The 16,563-nt window shown below is 39.8% G+C and overlaps 3 pseudogenes across 3 annotated transcripts in view; all 3 read right to left on the bottom strand.

Moving 5' to 3' along the window:
- The window catches only part of LOC308104618 (peroxiredoxin-like 2A), a 4,949-nt pseudogene extending 1,316 nt beyond the window's left edge, over positions 1-3,633 (bottom strand). Inside the window, exons 1-2 of the transcript XR_013935013.1 lie at positions 3,508-3,633; positions 1,938-2,030 (exon numbers count right to left, since the gene is read on the bottom strand). The product of XR_013935013.1 is annotated as a peroxiredoxin-like 2A (transcript). The remainder of the gene's footprint in view (positions 1-1,937; positions 2,031-3,507) is intronic.
- Positions 3,634-4,873: 1,240 nt separating this feature from the next.
- Positions 4,874-8,539, bottom strand: LOC308104631 (peroxiredoxin-like 2A; annotated as a pseudogene). Its single transcript, XR_013935012.1, has 6 exons — positions 8,066-8,539; positions 7,256-7,426; positions 6,678-6,769; positions 6,395-6,535; positions 5,600-5,764; positions 4,874-5,406 (listed from the first exon to the last, which is right to left on the bottom strand). The product of XR_013935012.1 is annotated as a peroxiredoxin-like 2A (transcript).
- Positions 8,540-8,791: 252 nt separating this feature from the next.
- On the bottom strand, positions 8,792-10,865 carry LOC308105081 (peroxiredoxin-like 2A; annotated as a pseudogene). The gene is made up of 5 exons (XR_013935011.1): positions 10,706-10,865; positions 10,171-10,262; positions 9,887-10,027; positions 9,099-9,263; positions 8,792-8,905 (listed from the first exon to the last, which is right to left on the bottom strand). The product of XR_013935011.1 is annotated as a peroxiredoxin-like 2A (transcript).
- Positions 10,866-16,563: the final 5,698 nt, after the last annotated feature.

Raw genomic sequence — 16,563 nt, 5'->3', positions numbered from 1 at the left:
CGCTTTGACCTTTTCTACAGCATGCATGAGTTCATCGATAGATTGCCTCTTGGCCCCATTTGCTCTTGCAATTGACACTTCCAACCCTAAAACTATCAGAAAAGATAGTTTCCATTTTTTAACAGAAAGGGAATGTGGGGGTTTCCACCTAGACACAAGGAGTTTTTTTTTGCAGCAGTAACTCCAGCAAAGAATCCTTTTTTTGAGTGACTGGTAAGGAGAGTGCAGAATCATCATTTAACAACAGAATCTGAGGCAAACATGGAACCTCAACCTCAAACAACTCTGATACTACACTGGCCTAGCCTGGTAAACACCCCCTCCCTCCGGAAATCTCATGCATTGCATTGCATTTGCTGTGAAACAAAATGTGTGTCGCAAGCTTCTTCCATTTGACGGAGTGAGGTTAACACTGGCCACCTTAGACCAGAATATTTTGACTCTGGGACATTCCCAGAACACGTGCATATATGTGCCCACGGTTTTCAATGAACACAAAGTGCATAAGGGGCTTGATACCATTTGAAGTTGACAACATTTTCTGAGAGTTAAATAAAATCTGTGTATCAATTTATAGTGAATCATCTGATGGTTATAATTGCGGGACGTTATGGCAATGTTATTCCACACTCTCCTCCAATCTATGTCCATGGTCTTTCAAATCTATATTCCATATTGTTGTAATCCCCATGAAAGTATTCAACACTTAATAATTCTCCATAAACATGAGAGACAAAACCATTGGTGATATTGGAAGTAACTATTTCGACTACTGGATGCTTAGGAAGGTTATCCTTCCAAGGCACTCCATATGTACGCATTGCAGTGCGTAACTGTAAATAAAAGAAAAATGACGAGCCAGGCAAATTAAACTTTGATTTGAGTTCTTGGAATGACATAAGTCCATCATTGCTGATCATGTCTGGAAGGATGTTAATGCCACACCTTTGCCATTGATGAAACGTTATGGGTCTATGACCTATAGGTAACAGATTATTTCTGAATATTGGTGTATTCTTGTGCCAAGGGTTCTCCCATTTAAAAAAAATGTTCTGTATGTTTCCATATTCGGACAGCATGAGCAATAATAGGATCAAAGCTCTGTCTCCACAGTATTCATCAGTCAGTCCTTATTTTAATGAACATTGAACATTATACCTCAAATACCAACACCTGATTTGCATGCATGGACACACACAAACATGACGGTTTTAAAAAAAAAAAAAAAATGCAAAAGTGCATAGAACTAAAGTGCTTGTGTATTTATTGCACATTGCTCTATTGCACTAAGATTTTGCACATGGGTTGAGGGTTGAGGGTCTGCAAAGATTATTTCTATGCATCTGATGTATTATCTTGTGTTGTCCTTGCTTAATGTAAAATGATTTGGATTAAGAGCATCTGCTAAATGCCTAAATTCTGAAATTCGATTTTCTGCTTGTTTCATAACTGCCTATTTGTACAGGCTCTGCATGGGCTCATAGTCTTACTTCCCTATTACCTTCATAGATTTTCAATTGCACTGTTGGCAAACCATGCTGTAATTCTATCTAATGATGTTCTCAAGGATTGCCGAGTAGAACATCACCATGACCTGGATGCTCACTCCATACAGCCTCTATCACCATGGAAAGTAAAGTTTCTTCTGCAGTCTATCGGACAGGTTATCAATGTGTGTGTTTTCCAGCAAAGGACATTGTAGAACAAAGATATGCTATGATGAAACTGCCAAACTAATCTCAAATCCAGAAGGCCAGTGACTCATTCTAACCACTGTGTAGTCAAGCTGTAGATGTTATTTTGTTCAATGGCACACTGTCTGCTGTTGAGTGAAAGACAATGGCATACAGGAAACATGAGGTTATAAAGTCACAATGTTATGCTGGCAGGCTGACACATTAAAGTGCATCTATGTGCAGTGCACACACTCAGATTACCTCTCTGCACAAAGGGTCATCCAGGGCGCCTCACTGCCAAGATGACGGCTCCATTCCTTTCCCACAGAGTGCGACCTTTCACCGTCTTCCCATCTAGGGTCACACAACAAATCATATATCAGGTATTTACATCAATAGTACTCGTCAACAGCAGGTTGCATCAATTCCTCATGAGTCATGACATCCTGCTCAGAATAAACTCTTATCATGGATAGATTAGGTTTAAAATACTGGAATCATGTGGATCTCGGTCGGGGTCGACATGGGAACGGCGTGGCTCCAATGTGCATCTAGGACTTCATGTGGCCAGCCTGTGATGTCATCAATGACATGTCTATGAAATATGACTCCAGATTTGGGCAAGATTTCAGACCGATCAGTCCCAATGACTTCCGTATTTCATAATAGTATTAAAGTTAAATATTTCAAAAAGCCCATAAAACCTGTGTGAATATTCATTTTCTACTTCTGTGGCCTACTGGCAGTGTGCCCAAGAAATGTGGTGCTGGTCGGTTCAGTGGTTTGTGAGATTCGGTGCATACAGACACACACACACGTCACACACACACACACACACACACACACACACACACACACTAATGACGACTAGACTCCTGCAGAGCTATGCTGTAAAAAGGTCATATAGATTCATAGACCATTCATTTTACTTAAAACTAAAACCTTCTATTGGACATACAGTAAGTGGAGTAAACCTTATTATTCAGATTGTGTTTGGAATGAATAACCTCCTGTTGTGGTGAGGTCTGAATTCTCAAGATCTTCCAGAGAAGCTGGGACCTCCTTCGTCAAGAACAAGTCAGTGTTGGCTAGGACAAGGGTAACCGCCACAGTAACCAAAGCCCCCAGACCCAGAGACCACAAGCTAAACAGCTCCACCTCCAGGAAGGAAGGCAGTACTATACAAAACAGAGGAAATATCAGTCAATACATAATTATTTGTTTTTTCACTAGCTTAAGCCATGGCGTCCATCTCATAGCAAAGCTTTTACACATAACGACCCACGATCAAGCCGTTACCAAGCAGACAATGACTCAGAAAACCTTTCACACTAGCTTAGGTTTCTCAGAAAATGTCACCAGAATCCTTGATAAGGCTCCATAAAATTGCAGAAGTCATCCAAAGGTCACACCACTAGGTGTCACTTTTGGATGACTTCTGCAATTTTATCAAAACTTTCCTCTAAGGGCAGTTACAGATACACTGTAGGAAATGACTACACCCTCAACATGAGCAATTATCAGCTACACTACACTTGCACAAATAAAACTGGTCGAATTGTCTTTATAAGTAGGAAAAGTGTACATAAATACACTGTATACTTTAAATTGAGTGAGAACACAAATAAAATCTATTTAACAGACTTGTTACAAAGCTGTGAAAACGTGTTAGTACTGACAAGCTCTCCCATTCAACTTTTCCTAACATTTACCCAATGCATAACATTACAGTACACATATTGCCTTGGCATTTGCTATGTCCCAATTAAACTTTGTACTAGACTAAAACAGGTTTATATTCAAATCATTAATACGCTATAGACAAAATTACCTTCTGCCATACCGTAGCCTATACTGTATGTTCCAACTTCCAAGTCTAAGACACAGATATGTGGTTTATTCCTCAATAATCTTCACTTTATTGCCGTTAGGGTGACTTCAAAATGCCACACAGCACCACCATGCTCAGACGACAGGCTCAAGTGCAATGTCGTGCAGAGCAGGAGGGCACTTAGGAGAAACTTTAAGAAAACTCCAGGGTTCCCACACATTTTTAGCAATGAACTTCCAAAACTTTTCCAAAACTTTTCCAGAATATTTAGCCCAATTTCCAGGCCTATATAACAATCATTCAGCGCAATAATGTGTCTCTTACTCATACAATGCCCAAAGATAGGCAGTGTAGCAAAAATAAAGCATAGAATATAGAATGGTACAATTCCATTCAAAATGTCGTGCAAAATTAGGGCATAGCTCACTGGAATACAAGACTCATTATGGCATCCGTATGACTTATTTTTTTTAAATAATATTGCCTTGCATTTGCCCCATTTATGAATTTAAAAGTAATGAAGGATGCAAGGATGTTTTAAATTACACTTTTGTTGTTGTTTTCCTATGTTTTTCCTATTAAGTTTTCAACACTAGGATACTGTCAGACACAAGGAGGGATGAATATAATTATGTAAAACAAATCAAGAGTGGTAAACTTAAAGTGCTCTTCTCGCTTTACCCAGTCTTTAAACTTTTCATTTGTAAGCCACAAATTATTAGACAAACATTTCCCTGGCATTGTGGATCATACTAGTTCAACCGATATATTTTAACTGCTTAAAATCTCGTTTACGCTTCACCGACTATTCACATGTTGCTCGCAATTGTTTGTTGGGACAGCAAACACACAACCTGCACAAGTTGCCAGGTTGGTGTCACGTGACAAACGAACAGCTCTACAAGCTAACTACTCATCACGCTGCAGCACGTTGTGAGCTTGTAGCTCTGTTCTTTTTATCACGTGACACCAACCTGGCACCCTATGCAGTGCAACCTAACAATTGAGACATACATTAGGCTGCCATCACACAGCCCGTTCGGCGAAAAACTACTTATGTTACATATTTCGTGTAATGTTATACAATGTTTTGATTTAACAAAATCAATAGCCAAAAACAATGCATAGCCAAATATTTTTCCAGGACCCTTGATAAATTCCAGGACCTTTGATCAATTCCAAACCTTTTCCAGTACTGGATTTTTTTAATTTTTATTTCAAAATATTTCCAGGAATTTCATGACCGTGGGGACCCTGAAACTCCCACAAGCTAGATGACTCACAAGCTTGCCTAGCTTATTTTGGAACAAGTAACAAAACATGAAATTCAGCCATTTCTTAAGAGGCGACAAAGCAGAGTAATAACTTACAAAAATGACACAACTTTATTGTTCAATAGTCAAGGCCTCTTGGCTCCTGAGAGAGCATAACTGAAATGAGTTCACAGAAATAAGAAAAGAACGGATGTTGGGCGTCAGGCCTGACCCCTCCAAGTTTAGAGACAGACCTTCATTAACACATCCAGAAAAGCCTCTTACAACACATTCACCCATCAGCAGAATAGGAATCCCAGAATTCCAATGACAGCAATGCCCTAGAAAACAAGTCGAGTGTCTTCTGTACACTGCAGATTCAAGTAAACAGTTGCTCCTTAGATTAACTTTTTGTTTTCAAATATGCTTTGTATGGTTCTGTTTTTTGAAGATGCACCATTATCAGTCCTCATGAGGGGATTATTAAGGCTAGGCAATTTTCAATCTGATGGCGGTTACTTGCAGGAATAAATTATTTCCCCTCTATAGGCACAAGTTCCTGTTGCATTCTCCCAACAGCTCTGAAGACATCCTGAATGTTGACCTTATCCCCAAACTCAATTTCCCGATGTTCCAGCAGAATGCCCTGGAGGAGAATAGAGTGGAAACGAAAACTTGAATTACTTTCACATCAATGTGGGGTGCTGGGGCAAGTCACAGACAAGTAAAGCCTGAATGTCATCAATAACACTGTATTGACTATTAGCAATTAGTAAACAACACTTTGTCATTATATAACCAATTAATAATTCACAGAACTAACTGTTCAGATGGCTTACCTGCAGTCCCGGCCCAATGACGAACACCCCACCCAGAACAAAGCCCTCCCCAAACACATTTCCCATGAAGCCATTCTTGAAAGCTCTCAGGCCATTCAGCCACACTCCCACACGGAGTAGCGCCAGCAGACCCATCTTCCGCTTACGGGGCCCATAAAAACACCTCTACAAGAGAGCAGACAAACAAGGGAGTTCAAAATGTATTCCCAAACGTATTGAATCAAAGTAGCGTTATTTTACCAAGCAATAGTGTTGGGATTCGGATTGGGCCCAGACAATGGCCATGACCAGAGCCATCGAGTGTCATTTCCGTTGAATCCATTGGGCCTCAAGTTTCACAGCAATAACGGATCATGTGCAATATTCAATAATTTATTGCCAAAAACAAGTTTATTTGGAATTTGTTTTGGTGCACTGAGAGATGAGAATGCAGAAGTAACGCTTGCCATCGGGCAACCAATAGTTCCAAACGCTACTCCTGTATAGTTCCAAACATTGAATCCTCATACGAGTGTTGATGAAGCATGCGTGACACATGAACTATGCCACCGGCCCACCTGTAGTGCTTGACCTCTCATTGATGCAACTCTTCTATCTCATCTGGCTCTGGCCATGACTAGACAGAATCGGTGATCCTCCAGAGGAAATGACATCGCTAAAGTATCCATCTAGGCATGCCTATGACTAGGCAAGATGGTGTACTGTACAAAAATAATTCAAATAAAATACAGGCCTGCTGTATCTGTGCTGCCCAAACAATAATTATAATACATTTTCATTGGAGTATAAAGTCACCTTCTGATCCAAAAAGATCTCCTTCCTGAAGAAGGCTCTGAAGTTCTGGACCTCCGTGCCAACATCCTCCTTTACCACGGCATACAGAGGGACCCCAAGCTGCTCCAAGTGAGCTTTCAGAGAGGACAGCTCTGCAGCCTCCTGAAGGAGGAATACAAAACAGTTCATACGTTTTTTTTAAATGTGGGGCAAATACAGACAGTATCCCAATTCCCCATCCTATAAAAAAACAAAAAGGTAAATACATAGGCTAAAACATACTGTAGATAAAAAGTGTACTTGCCTCTCTGCACAAAAATCATCCTGGCCGCCTTACAGCCATGATTACAGCACCAGAGTTCTCCCACAGAGATTTGGCCTTGAAGGCATTTCCCTCTGACAAGAAATTAGGTGAAAGGGGATTAACCACTTAAGCGTTATAAATTGTATGACAAATAGCCAATCTACAAGATCTGAACATGTGAGCTTAGTGCTTACAGATCTGTTATACTTACAGATCTGTTATACTATCTACACACACACACACACATGTGTGTATGTAATTTACATACATACATACATACATACATACATATATACATACATAAAAGAAAAACATAATTAAATGTTGACACGCCCGAAATAGGAGACTAATGTTGAAAGTGGTTAACATTTAATGGACAAGCATTCCATCAAAACCACACACACACACACACACACACACAGTATATCTCATCACTGTAGCTCCTGCAGAGCTATGCTGTATAAAGGTCATATAGATTCATAGACCATTCATTTTACTTAAAACTAAAACCTTCTATTGGACACACAGTAAGTGGAGTAAACCTTATTATTCAGATTGTGTTATGTGGAATGAATAACCTCCTGTTGTGGTGAGGTCTGAATTCTCAAGATCTTCCAGAGAAGCTCGGACCGCCTTCGTCAAGAACAAGTCAGTGTTGGCTAGGACAAGGGTAACCGCCACAGTAACTAAAGCCCCCAGACCCAGAGACCACAAGCTAAACAGCTCCACCTCCAGGAAGGAAGGCAGTACTATAAAAAAAACAGAGGAAATATCAGTCGGTACATAATTATTTGTTTTTTCACTAGCTTAAGCCATGGCGTCCATCTCATAGCAAACCTTTTACACATAACGACCCAAGTTCAAGCCGTTACCAAGCAGAACAGTGACTCAGAAAATCTTTCACACTAGCTTAGGTTTCTTAGAAAATGTCACCAGAATCCTTGATAAGGCACCACTAGAGTGGTGTCACTTTTGGATGACTTCTGCAATCTTATCAAAACTTTCCTCTAAGGGCAGTTACAGATACACTGTAGGAAATGACTACACCCTCAACATGAGCAATTATCAGCTACTGTTACACTACACTTGCACAAAAGAAAACTGGTCATATTGTCTTTAAAAGTAGGAAAAGTGTACATAAATACACTGTATACTTTAAATTGAGTGAGTGCACGAATAAAATCTATTTAGCAGACTTGTTACAAAGCTGTGAAAACGTGTTCGTATACTGACAAGCTCTCCTATTCAACTTTTCCTAACATTTACCCAATGCATAACATTACAGTACACATATTGCCTTGGCATTTGCTATGTCCCAAAGAAACTTTGTACAAGACTAAAAAGGTTGATATTCAAATCATTAATATGCTATAGACAAAATTACCTACCTTCTGCCATATCGTAGCCTATACTGAATGCTCCAACTTCCAAGTCTAAGACACAGATATGTGGTTTATTCCTCAATAATCTTCACTTTATTGCCGTTAGGGTGACTTCAAAATGCCACACAGCGCAACCATGCTCAGACGACAGGCTCAAGTGCGATGTCATGCAGAGCAGGAGGGCACTTAGGAGAAACTTTAAGAAAACTCCCACAAGCTAGATGACTCACAAGCTTGCCTAGCTTGTTTTGGAACAAGTAACAAAACATGAAATTCAGCCATTTCATAAGAGGCGACAAAGCAGAGTAATAACTTACAAAAATGACACAACTTTATTGTTCAATAGTCAAGGCCTCTTGGCTCCTGAGAGAGCATAACTGAAATGAGTTCACTGAAATAAGAAAAGAACGGATGTTGGGCGTCAGGCCTGACCCCTCCAAGTTTAGAGACAGACCTTCATTAACACATCCAGAAAAGCCTCTTACAACACATTCACCCATCAGCAGAATAGGAATCCCAGAATTCCAATGACAGCAATGCCCTAGAAAACAAGTCTAGTGTCTTCTGTACACTGCAGATTCAAGTAAACAGTTGCTCCTTAGATTAACTTTTTGTTTTCAAATATGCTTTGTATGGTTCAGGTTTTTGAAGATGCAACATTATCAGTCCTCATGAGGGGATTATTAAGGCTAGGCAATTTTCAATCTGATGGCGGTTATTTGCAGGAATAGATTATTTCCCCTCTATAGCCACAAGTTCCTGTTGCATTCTCCCAACAGCTCTGAAGACATCCTGAATGTTGACCTTATCCCCAAACTCGATTTCCCGATGTTCCAGCAGAATGCCCTGGAGGAGAATAGAGTGGAAACGAAAACTTGAATTACTTACACATCAATGTGGGGTGCTGGGGCAAGTCACAGACAAGTAAAGCCTGAATGTCATCAATAACACTGTATTGACTATTAGCAATTAGTAAACAACACTTTATCATTATATAACCAATTAATAATTCACAGAACTAACTGTTCAGATGGCTTACCTGCAGTCCCGGCCCAATGACGAACACCCCACCCAGAACAAAGCCCTCCCCAAACACATTTCCCATGAAGCCATTCTTGAAAGCTCTCAGGCCATTCAGCCACACTCCCACACGGAGTAACGCCAGCAGACCCATCTTCCGCTCACGGGGCCCATAAAAACACCTCTACAAGAGAGCAGACAAACAAGGGAGTTAAACATGTATTCCCAAACGTATTGAATCAAAGCAGCGTTATTTTACCAAGCAATAGTGTTGGGATTCGGATTGGGCCCAGACAATGGCCATGACCAGAGCCATCGAGTGTCATTTCCGTTGAATCCATTGGGCCTCAAGTTTCACAGCAATAACGGATCATGTGCATGCAATATTCAATAATTTATTGCCAAAAACACGTTTATTTGGAATTTGTTTTGGTGCACTGAGAGATGAGAATGCAGAAGTAACGCTTGCCATCGGGCAACCAATAGTTCCAAACGCTACTCCTGTATAGTTCCAAACAATGAATCCTCATACAAGTGTTGATGAAGCATGCGTGACACATGAACTATGCTACCTGTAGTGCTTGACCTCTCATTGATGCAACTCTTCTATCTCATCTGGCTCTGGCCATGACTAGACAGAATCGGTGATCCTCCAGAGGAAATGACATCGCTAAAGTATCCATCTAGGCATGTCTATGACTAGGCAAAATGGTGTACTGTACAAAAAAATCAAATAAAATACAGGCCTGCTGTATCTGTGCTGCCCAAACAATAATTATAATACATTTCATTGGAGTATAAAGTCACCTTCTGATCCAAAAAGATCTCCTCCCTGAAGAAGGCTCTGAAGTTCTGGACCTCTGTGCCAACATCCTCCTTTACCACGGCATACAGAGGGACCCCAAGCTGCTCCAAGTGAGCTTTCAGAGAGGACAGCTCTGCAGCCTCCTGAAGGAGGAATACAAAACAGTTCATACGTTTTTTTTTAAATGTGGGGCAATTACAGACAGTATCCCAATTCCCCATCCTATAAATAAAAAAAAAGGTAAATACATAGGCTACAACATACTGTAGATAAAAAGTGTACTTGCCTCTCTGCACAAAAATCATCCTGGCCGCCTTACAGCCATGATTACAGCACCAGAGTTCTCCCACAGAGATTTGGCCTTGAAAGCATTTCCCTCTGACAAGAAATTAGGTGAAAGGGGATTAACCATTTAAGCGTTATAAATTGTATGACAAATAGCCAATCTACAAGATCTGAACATGTGAGCTTAGTGCTTACAGATCTGTTACTTACAGATCTGTTATATTATCTACACACACACACACACAGGTCCATTTTGAAAAGAAAAACATGAATAAATGTTGACATGCCCGAAATTAGCCCTATACGTAACCTCTCCCTTAGCAGAGGGAGAGGTTCCGTAGGGGCTAGCCCGAAATAGGAGACTAATGTTGAAAGTGGTTAACATTTCATCATTCCATCAAAACCACACACACACACACACACAGTATATCTCATCACTGTACGTTCAGAGAACATTCATCTTAATTCCAATATGCCTACAGAAGGTAACCAAGTGTGAACACACAGTCAGGATTTACAGTAAGAAATGCACTTACCTCCTTTCAAAGTTTTTAGGTTGGCCTCTTCTAAATATTGTAGATTGGCCTTCAGGGGAGGTGTCAGAAACATGTTGGTCAAACTATTAAGAACACTGGCAACAAAGGAGCCAACTGCGCCCAAGGCGCGGACTAGAATGTCCATCTTTTAGCGCTTGAGTCAAATCCACCAAGATGTCGAACAAATTCACAACTTGCCCCCTGAATACATTCTGTTGCAGCTTTGAGAGAAACAATTGAATTTACAACACAGATCGCTCGGTAAAAAATAACACATACCCCTGATTATAGACTCAGCTGTGGTCAATCAGGGTGACGCCATCACTGGAAACTAGTCACATGAAGCATTACACAGCATTACCCTTTGCCCTCTTTCAGGGACTCATAGAGTCTATTCTGATAGCAGTGGTGGAAAAAAGTACTCATATTTTTTACTTAAGTAAAAGTATCAATACTGCAATGTAGAAATACTCTGTTTCAAGTAAAAGTCTGCTAATTTGTTTTACTTGAGTAAAACTACAAAAGTATTGGCATCAAAATATACTTAAAGTACCTAAAGTAAAAGTACTCATTGTGCAGAATGTCCCACTTCAAAAGTTAAAAATGTATACAAATCTTTTGAAAATAGCCATCTACAAGCACAAGATCGGCTATTTTCAAATGGTCAAAATATATATAGGGTATATAGACTGAAGTGGTTAATGTATGGTTTGTGATAATAATCTAAATCCGCAAAGTAACCAGTAACTAAAGCTGTCAAAAAGTACAATATTTGCCTCTGAGATGTTGTGGAGTAGAAGTAAATGTATTGAAAATTCTGAAGAAAGTAAAAATACCTCAAAATTGTACTTAAGTACAGTGCTTGAGTAAATGTACTTTGTTACTTCACACCACTGTCTGATAGTAATCATTGCTATAGACTATAGAGTGTTTTTTCAGCGTCTCTCCAGCTCTTTGATAAACAGAAAATACATTTTCAGGTATAGGTGACAAATGTTCAGCCAATCAGGAGAGAGTACACATTTATCAGCTTCATTTTTATAGTGTTCCAGTTCCAATTTTGTCTGCTCATTTCTTTGTGTCGTCACTTCCATTTCACTTGTTTAATCTGTGTCATGCCAGAGTTCTCTATCCTGGTTGGATAAAATTGGTATCCTGAACTGAAAATTGATTTTCTGTTTAATAAAGAGCCAGAGAGACATGGAGACTCCTGTTACTGAACAAACACTATAGTAAAATGAGTACTATTAGAATATAGGGCTATTTAACACTTATTTTATTTGAAAATCACTTACCCTACCTCTAATAAAGCAAAGTCCAAATTAAGTCCATTATTGATTAATTTCAAACATATTTATACAAATATAGATCTGACAATCACCCCAACATAATTCTTGAAGGTGCCTGATTTAGCTGCTCCAGTCCAGGTAGGCCTACAAGACAATGTGCATTGTGTAATGTAGTTATTCCAGAATTGAAGGAGGCACTTTTTATTTATTTTATAATGTTCTGTTGTTAAAAAACAGATAGGCATAATAAAACTATAAATATATATAAATAATTTGATTTGTCCAGCTCATGCATCAAATGTAGCCTACACATGTTTTATACATTGTGTGAAGAAAGTCACATACTCATTTCCTTTCAGATAATACTTTACTTATTTTTATAAATTATTAATTATGTAATTTGTACAAATAACAAAACAACATTTTAGTATTGCATCTTCATACACCTTCATTTTCTTCTTTCTGGAAAAACAAAACACGGGCTGGTTAGAAGTCATTCATCATGAGTATTGTATGTTCTTTTCAACTGTTCACAGTTGGTGCAGGGTACTGTGGTCATCTACCTCCTCCTTTCCCTCTTCCTTGTCAGAAGTCATCAGTGGTCCCTCAGCTGAACCTGTCCCATCTGTCAGTGTCTCATTCTGGTCCGGTAGAGCATTATCAGTGGCCCTGCTTGTCTGGGGCATGTCTACTTTCTGAGAATGCAGTCATCAAAGTACTTTTTGTTAAGCATTAATCCAATGGGTCCTGCATTTCTGTCTCCTTAAGCCTAATTTATACTTTATCGCACAACGGTGTGGTGTCTCTCGCTGGAAAAAAAAGCTATTTTCAAGCTGACAATGAAACTCTGAGACGGCCGTGTGATGAAGAATAAATTAGGCTTTATAGTATTGTGCTATATGGCTACTCATTGCTACTTCTCAAAGTGCTCAAACACTGTTTATTCTGGACCTGCTTTTGCTGTGTCATACAAATCTCAAGGGATGAAGGTATTTTTGGTTTGAAACCAAACATTTTTGTATGCATCATTCTCGTGATCACACCCATATTCAAATAACCACCTTTTCTTGCACCTGGTGATGAGGAGAGTTTGGTTTCTCTGCATCCTGTGTGTCTGATACTGACGTGCCTGTGTTTCTCTCCGTCTCTCCAGTCTCCTCTTCCCCAGAGTGGGTCTCAGCTGGTTTGAGGCCTTCACTTTCTGGGCCAGAGGTTGAGTCCACTGGGATGGAATCAGCAGGTTCAGTGGTTTCTGGCTTGTCAAGTATCTAGTAAGACATCACATGGGAAAGTGAATCAGTTAAATTATGGGTCAACATGACCTCGGCTTTTTGTCACGGCAAACTGAGTTGCCTGGCAACTGAGTTGCCCAATTAAGGTTAGCTGACCAAAAGTGGCACTTCAATAAATTGATATGTAAATGAAGATGGTTTTTAACGTTGGCAGTTCCTCTCCTGTCCAGTGAAAACAGGTGTGCAAACTCTGAGAGTGTAAAAATGTCCTCACGCTCTCAGTTAAATTAACACTCATTGATTTGACTGTGTACGGTATATTATTCCTCCCTTGCTTATTAAGAAATACTGTACATGTTCACAATAGTACACTCAGTGATAAGACTACTACAGTATGTTCTATGTCTAGGTAGTCTGATCTCACTGGGTGCTGTTTGCTTGTTCTCCTCTCTTTCAGTCCCATCAAACCTGCTTCAGCTGAAATCGCCTTTGTTTTTGAATCCTTATCTTGAGTACATGAAAAAACACAATCATCCTCAGTCTGAATACATGAGAGCATCAATTTTACACACAGAGCACACCACATCGGTTTCGGCAGCATCACCTTCTTGTCTTTGTCTCGAGGGTCAGGGGACGGTGTTTTGCGTTTCTCTTGCTGTTCCTCTCGCTCGTTTGGTTTGGAATCAGCGGCATCTTGACTGGAAGTCAATAGTATGGGATCAGCAAGCTCAGGCTCAGCAGTTTCAGGTCTATCACCACCACTATCAGTTTTCTGCTGAATAGTCTTTGAGACAGAGTGATGGAATTGAAAACGGTAATGAAATAAAATTGGTTAATTTACAGTACAATGCTGCAACTTTTCTCTGCAGTGTTCTAAAATGGTTTAGTCTCCTTGCGAATATTTGATGTAAACAGGGATGTTTTTTCGGCATAATTTTAGCATATTATTTCAAGATAAGTAGTAAAAAGACAAAAGTTAACAAAAATGTTATCAAATATTTTTCCCAAATCACCTTCTCATCTTGATCAGATTCAGACTCTTTCTCTAGCTCTCGTTCAGTGTTTGACTCTTCTGTTTGTTCACCAGGCATTTCTTCTTTAACTTCTGTGTTGAGGACCTCAGAAGGGGCATCGTTAATGTCTGCTGGTTCCAGCCCAGTGGACCCGGGAGCGATTGCATCATCCGTAACTTTAACCTAGAATACACCCACATCCTTAAACATTTTGACATCTGTCATTCGATTACCATTACCATCCCCACACCATACATAGGCTATATAGGACAACACTAGTACAAAAGGAAAGCCTATATCTTTGTGTCCCTATTCTGTGGTGAACATTCTGCGAAAATAGCAGATATACAAGCTCACCTGTCACTATGCGATACGTTGTGAGCTTATAGATATTTTCAGCAAACATATTTGGTGTAGAGGGAAAAAAAAGGAGTGGGCCTAGTACAAACCCCTGAGGGACTCCAGTCAATGAACTTTTATCTGGGGTTAAAGTGGTTAAAAAGCTCATTACAGAGATTGCTCAGATTTATGCTGAGATTTGTCACCTCCTGCTCAGGATTATCTTCCTGGACTTTGTTCTGGATTCCTTCCACCTCTTTCTGGTTTCCTGGATCAGAGCTGGTTGGCTCCACTGATTGTAGAGGTTCATCTTCCTTGGCAACTCCTGTCTCCGTGGTCTCATCAGACCCCATGTTCTCCTCCTGGGGTGTCTGCTCTAAAGTCCCTAGGGTCCTCTGATTAGGGAACACTGGAGAGTTAGGAGAGTGCTTTTGAGGTGGTGGCTCCTAAACGTTGGAACTCTCTCTCTGCCTTTGCGGTTAAGATCTGTGCACTCTGTAGAAAACGTTCTGTTTTGATTTTGTTTTATGTCTGTATACACATTGTTTATGCTTTATTTCATCTGTGAAGCGCTTTCTGTTGTCAGCTCGCGATAGGTGCAATAGAAATAAAGTAACTTATAGTATGTATATCTACCTTTAGCACTGGTGCTGGATAAATAGTCAGCTTGATATATCAAAAGTGAAATCTGCACAACAGTACAACAGCACAACAACATGTTTGTTTTGCACAATAAATGTCATGGAGCAGCATACTGTTGGGCAGATTTGTATTGATTTATAGAGGTGTGCAGTAAGTCCAATGTTTGCTCAACATACAATACAAGGTGTAATTTAGCCCTGGGGAGCAAAGCCCTGCTCTGTGAAGATCTTCCTAGACTTAATCTCAGCTCTTGTCATTTTCTTAGCTTGCAAGCTCTTTAGAATGTGTTAATAATAATAGACAGAATATTGTTAAACAAAACAACACTGTCACCAAACTTTTAAGGACATTTAAACAAAACTTACATCATGTCTGCCCAGCACTGCAGTAAGCATTACCTGATTTACGGGACTTTTACATTTGGGAAAAGATGGAGGAGTACATTTTTTTTGTCTCCAATACTTACCGGGAAAGCATCTATTTTATTTTAGATTTTAGCTACAACATACTCACATAACAAATATCAGATCTACAAGCTCACTGGGAGCTTGAACATCTGCTATTTTAGAATATTTTTGGAAACATCTTGAAAGTGTTTGGAAAATGTTGTATCATTTTGAATTTTTTAACACAAATCTTCTCTTCTGAGGGTCCCTGGCACTAAACATGTTCAGATGGTGGGCGGGGGGTCCACCAAATACATATCATTTCGGGGGTCCTTGACATTAAATAAGTTTGAGAACCACTGATTTAGAAGGCATTTGTAGAATCGGCCTCAGGTCTTACATACTTTTGTGGCTGCCTCCATGGCCTCTCTGATCTGCATCTCCTCATTGTGCAGCTTCTGCTGGTGCAACGCCTCTTCTCTGGCTTTGACCTGTTCTTGCTCCAGTAGTGCCAAGTTGGCCTTTTTCTGAAATGCAAACTCCCTGGGTTTCATTTCATTTCCCCACTTTATTACTGATCTGGTGTCTGTTTTTGATCTGATCTGATCAGATGTGTTTTCTGTTGTATCGTTTTGTTAAGGTTTGAAATAATAAAAATAATGTGTTGATGCAGTATTGATGTTGATACTGGCTGATTGGTTCATTCAAATGGCAGGATAAAACCACGTGATAATGGGTCATTCTATCAAGTTAATTATTTTCTGTGTGTGTGTGTGTGTGTGTGTGTGTGTGTGTGTGTGTGTGTGTGTGTGTGTGTGTGTGTGTGTGTGTGTGTGTGTGTGTGTGTGTGTGTGTGTGTGTGTGTGTGTGTGTGTGTGTGTGTGTTTTGATTGATTGATTGATGTACTTTATTCAGTACATGGAAGTACAAATTCACAATACAAGGTCTACTAAACT

This window comes from Gymnoscopelus braueri, assembly GCF_963280865.1.
Source record: "Gymnoscopelus braueri genome assembly, chromosome: 17".
Lineage (NCBI taxonomy): Eukaryota > Metazoa > Chordata > Actinopteri > Myctophiformes > Myctophidae > Gymnoscopelus > Gymnoscopelus braueri.
This window is presented reverse-complemented; position numbering and strand designations above follow the sequence as displayed.